This window comes from Arachis ipaensis, chromosome B08 (genome assembly GCF_000816755.2).
Source record: "Arachis ipaensis cultivar K30076 chromosome B08, Araip1.1, whole genome shotgun sequence".
NCBI classification, from domain to species: Eukaryota; Viridiplantae; Streptophyta; class Magnoliopsida; order Fabales; family Fabaceae; genus Arachis; species Arachis ipaensis.
The window spans coordinates 123,742,145-123,747,883 of record NC_029792.2 but is presented as its reverse complement, the minus strand read 5'-3'; the positions used below and the strand labels follow the sequence as shown (position 1 = coordinate 123,747,883).

Here is a 5,739-nt window from a genome sequence, read left to right as displayed (position 1 = left end):
ATCTCAGACAACGGGACCCAGTTCACGGACAAGAAGTTCATGGAGTTCCTCTCTGGCCTAGGGATAAAGCAGAAGTTCTCCTCGGTAGAACATCCCCAAACAAACGGGCAGGTAGAAGCTGCAAACAAGGTCATCCTTCTTGGTCTAAAGAAGCGCCTAGACAATAAGAAAGGAACATGGGCTGACGAACTCGCCTCCGTCCTATGGTCTTACCGGACAACTGAGCAAAGCGCTACGGGGGAAACTCCCTTTCGCCTAACATACGAGGTCGATGCGGTAATACCAGTCGAAATCGGCGAACCAAGCCCCCGACTACTACTCGCGGGCATGAGCGAAGCGGTCGAAAAGGACCTGATTGAGGAAACAAGGGAGATGGCTCACCTATCAGAAACGGCGCTGAAACAAAGAATAGCCCTGTGTTACAACGCAAAAGTCCTCAAACGAGATTTTGAGGAAAGGGACCTCGTCCTGCGACGCAACGACATCGGCATCCCGACCCCAGGTGAAGGCAAGCTGGCGGTAAATTGGGAAGGTCCCTACAGGGTAAGGGAGGTACTCGGCAAAGGTGCTTACTGTAAATCATGTTGCTTGTATGCGAAGTTTGTATTCGTAGGTTTTGATGAATGACAAACCAACAAAAGACATGAAAGACAAACCAACAAACAACTTGAATGAACAAGCATGTTGAAAGATCAACCAACATTCCAGAAAACTTTGATTCACTAAATTTGAATGGTGAAGACAAAGAAAAAGATTTAAATGAAGCCTCTACAAGCTCAACAAAGGATAGTGTTCAAGTTGAAGAAATTGAACCATCAAACGCACAAATAAATGCACTTCCAAAGGACTGGCGTACTTCAAAGGATCATCCTCTAGACAACGTCATTGGAAAAGAAGGAACTTTCGTTGGCCAAACCAAATATTGCAAGGAATTGCTCAAAAGATTTGGAATGGACAATGCTAAGGCAATGGACACACCAATGAGCACTACTTGCTACCTTGACAAAGATGAACAAGCCATTGTTTTGTAGGTTTATGAGTTGATCTTGAGGAAGATTGAAAAATTTGAAGATTATAAACAATGGAGGATCAACAAATTGAAGTTTATAATGGTTTAATTGATATTTCCTTCATAATTTTGTTTAATGATTAATGCTTGTATGCTTATTTGGTGAATAACTCAAAATAGGCTTGGTACCCCTATTTTAAGTTAATGTGCATGCTTTAATATATTTCACTTATTTAGGGGGAATTATGCATGCTTATATATAAAAAGAGGGGAATATCTCATCCTTGAAATTAATAGAGATATTGAACCTAAAAAAAAAAAATTCATTGTTTTATGCATGCTTCTATGACACATTTCAAACTCCTTTCTTTTTGATAATGTCAAAAGGGGGAAGAAAAGTTTGAGGATATTTGAAATTTTGAACTTTTGAAAAAGAAGTTTGAGGATTTAAAAAAATAAGTTTGCGAAACAATGATTTCAAAAAGACTTCCGCTAAGCAAAAAAAACTTTTGATATCTAAATCGTTTTCTTTGAAAAACGCCCTTTAAGGGAACAAATGCACATATTTAGGGGGAACTCCTGCAAAATTTTTGAAAGAAGTCTTCTCCAAAGTTTTCTATATTGAGTTAAGCTCTTGGAAAAATACTAGTACAATAACACTTTTGTATATTGTCTTTAACTTTCGCAAAAAGATTCATTGTTGTTGCAATACTCAATTCACCCCCCCCTCTTGAGTAATTGTGCATAGGTTCTACACTTACAAGCTAGAAAGACTCGACGGCAAGGAAGTACCCAGAACATGGAATACAGGTAGCCTAAGAAGGTTCTACTCATGACCAGACGACTCGCCGACCTGAGAACCCAAACAAATTGTAAATACTCACCTTGTTCGCATGATGATCTGTCTTTTTATTTTATCAAATGCTCGCCATATTGATTAATTTGTTTAGCTAACGACTAACTCATACTTGTCAAAAATTTTCGTACTTGTCCACTACTTTCTTACGTGCGCCGCGCACGAGCGCCCCCTAAAACGGCAGACCGGGACTGATCACCCCGGGGGCCATCTTCCTCATGGCCAAAGCCAACTACGACGACAACACGACCACGGCGATCCAAGCCATAACAAACATAAAACGGGAAAACGGGCGCGAGCCCACCCCCGAAAGAAACAACGACAACAAATATAGCAAACGGCAACCCGGCCAAACGACTGAATAAGTATAACTTACAAAGAGTCAAAACAAAAAACGAGCAATAAGTAGTTCAGCAAATGCGTTACAAAATATCCTAAGTTACAAGACCTCACTTCCTCGGCATGTCAACAATCTTTCCGTCCTGGATAGTCTTGAAAACGCCAATTGACGACGTGTCGAAATCAGGAGCTGCGATCTTTAGCTGAGCCTTCAGGGCGTCTTCGGTCATCGAAATGGCGTTCTTCCCTTGCTCCTTGGTCACCTTAAGCTTCTTCTTAAGCTCTGCGGCTTCGGCTTTAGCGGTTTTCGCCTCTGAGACGGCCTGCTCCCGCTCTTTCTCCAAGGCGGCAACCCGACCCTGAGCGGCATTCAGCTGACCCTCCAAGGTCATCTCACGTTCAAGAAGCCGGGCCACGGTCTCATCGGACGCCTTCAACCTCTCCGCAACAAATGACGCTTTCTCCTCAGCAGCGCTAAGCTTTCCCCCCATCTCGGACAGCTGACCCTGGAGGAGTTCAACTTGGGCCTTGAAGTTATTGTTCGCCTTAACAGAGGACTCGATCTTCCTCCGGAGCGCCTCCATCCCCGATAACTCGAATTCAGCCTTCCGAGCTATCACGGCCCCACGAAGCAAGGTGCGGTACATCCACCTCGCCTGCCTGGACAGCTCGGTCTCGTGAAAATGCTCCTCGGTCCCGGGTATCAACTGTGAGTCAATAAATTTGGTAGCATCAAAGTTCCTTTCCATTATGGTAAGGGCCCCTTCCGGGCTGGAAGACATCCTTTGCTTCTTGGGAGTATGGATGAGCTCCACGTCACTATCCGGCTGGGGGGTGAGAGACGCGTGCCCTCCAGCGGGCCCTTCCTCACGAGTAGAGGAAGCCTGGACCCCTTCAGCCTGCCATTTGAAAGTCGGAGAACGGTATCCGAACGCCAACTTGTGTGAACATGGACTTGTAAAACCAAATCCAATCGGAGACACGAGGAGAGTGGAAGTTGAGTTCATAAATACGCTCATGGGGTGCAGGGACAATGGCCTCGTAGTTGGCCTCCTCGTCAGTCCCCCCACACAAGTAGCCGGCTTGCCGGAACTCAGTCAACTCCTCCAAGTCCATTTGGTTGGGCGAGCTCCTTATATCGTCAGTCACCCAGGCGTACGGGTCGTAGGCCGCGCCAGATCCAGAAGACCGGGAAACGATGCGAGGCATACCTACATCGGGGTACCACTCCGTTAGACTATGAGGTCGGGAGTCCATAGAAACCCAGAAACTACGCCTTTTCAAACTCAGATCATGGCCAAGAACAGTTAAAAACTACGCCTATCACGTAAATCACCTAAAACCTACCCAGGAATGGTACCCCTCCCTTAATTCGTCTACCCCACCATTGGAAGGCCATTCGGCTAAAGTAAACTAAGCATGCAACAATCGCAAACAACAACTACGCAGCAGTAAAACATAGCATAAACACAAGGGAAGAGGAAGCAGAAATTACCTGAATTGGTTGCAGGAACTTGAGAGGAAAAAGAAGGCACGAGAGGGCTCGAACAGGGAATTTTGGATATCAGGGAGAGAGGAAAGTGAAAATGGCAAGGGTAGGAGGAAAAGAGAAAGAAACTGTTTAAAAACCACCACAAGGAGCGCGAAAAGAGATAGGGGCAAAATGGTCTTTACGCACGGGGTTTTAACTCATTATGAGCATTTAATGCTCAGCACGAAGAACGAAGCGGCGAACGAACGCCTCAGCAGACCAAGGGACACGCGCACAAGAAACGCGCCTCCCCCACGGTCAGCCGACTCGGCGACAACACACGAACAAGGACATCACGCACCACCGATCGCCTCACGACCATCACTGGCGCGTCGGGGCACTGTTACGGCCCTGGATTCCCGCGGGTCAACCCGACCCGAGCTCCACCCGGCCCGACTACACGCCTCTCAACCGACCCGGACACGCATCCCGTACGGCTCTCTCACAGCTATGAGACAGCGTCCTTGGGAATATGGGCCTGCCCTCCAGAGGGGCCCAATACTGACATGTATATAAGGGGAAGACTGGCTCTTCCCCCAAGGTACGTCACGTCCCTACACCACCTTCATTCTGCCTGCACGTATTCTGACAAGAGCGTTGGAGTGTCTTTGCAGGTGGCACCCCCCTTCACACGAAGTGCTCGGGACCTCGCGCCCTCGGACTGGAAGACCGTGACCAGACGAGCCCCTTCCTTCATCCCTGATCCTGACCTGAACCATCCGGTAACCGACCAACCGAACACTAACAAATTGAGATGATAACACATTGATAGTTTATCAAATTCAAGAATCCAAATAAAAAATTAAATTCATGCAATAATCAAATTATAAAAACATAAAGAGAAGAAAGTAGAATATACTATAACACATTGATTAATTAAATTATAAAAACATAAAGAAAAGAAAGTAGAATATGCTATAACACATTGATCAATAATAATGTTTTAATATTACTGCGTCAGCCGGGAGTCGAACCCGGATCTATTGCTTGGAAGGCAATTATCCTAACCGTTGGACTACTGACGCTTTCAATGTACGGCCAAAGAACTTGATATTTTATATGTTGATTATTTGCAATCAATTTCAAGAATAACCATGCTCTTTTGACTCTTTTCTGATCGATCTTTATTTTATAGTAGTAATCATTAGCAAAACATAGAAAGATGTATGAAAAATTAATTTTTTCAAAGATTAGGTTGAACAAACAAATTCAAACAAGGTATAGAAGAGTGAACATTCTAAAGCCAATCAGTAGTTTTATTTGCGCCGTTTATTTTCTGTGTTTGAATCCCTAAAAAGAAAAGAATTTGTAAAGGGATAAATCGAGAGAATGATTATTATTGGATCAATAATTTGCATTGTACATTGGTGCCATTAAGTTATATATTATGATTACTTTATTTTTTTACACAGTTTTTTACTGTCTTAGTTTTTTTTTTTTTTTACGATTTTTTTTATTTTTATTGTAGTTATTCTCTTATCCTTTGTATATATATAATTTTGATGCCTTAGAGACTTTATTTTTGAAAACTTTGAGAAATAGGATGTTGCTGTTTTAAATTTTAAAATTTTATCATATTCTGTTTGAGCTGGTCAGCCTAAATTTTGCAAGTTGTGACTAATTCTCTTTTGTATATACATATATATTTTGTTTACTTTTATTATTATTTTGTGTATCTTGAAACTATTTACAAGGTATTATATACTATGCTTTGTATCTTTCGTGTTAACACATTTTAATTATCGGATGTGAACGCTTTACGCTTTTTAATTTCGCTTTATGCGACTTTGAACTTTTATTCTTTTATTGGGCTTCTAGTTATACTATTTCTTGATTATATACTATTTTATAGAATTTTAGAACTGTCGTGATACTTTATCGCATTTGCAAGAGTTGAATATTTTTTTTTTCTGATAGATAAAAGTTGTAAAATAACTGGTGTGTTAGAGGCCAAAATTTAAAATTTCATTTATACTTAGTTATTAATTTCTATTAAATATTAAA

General features: G+C 42.4%; 1 non-coding gene across 1 annotated transcript; it reads right to left on the bottom strand.

Annotated features, from left to right (window-relative positions):
- Nucleotides 4,689-4,760, bottom strand: TRNAG-UCC. The gene has a single exon. It is a non-coding gene; the product is annotated as a tRNA-Gly (tRNA).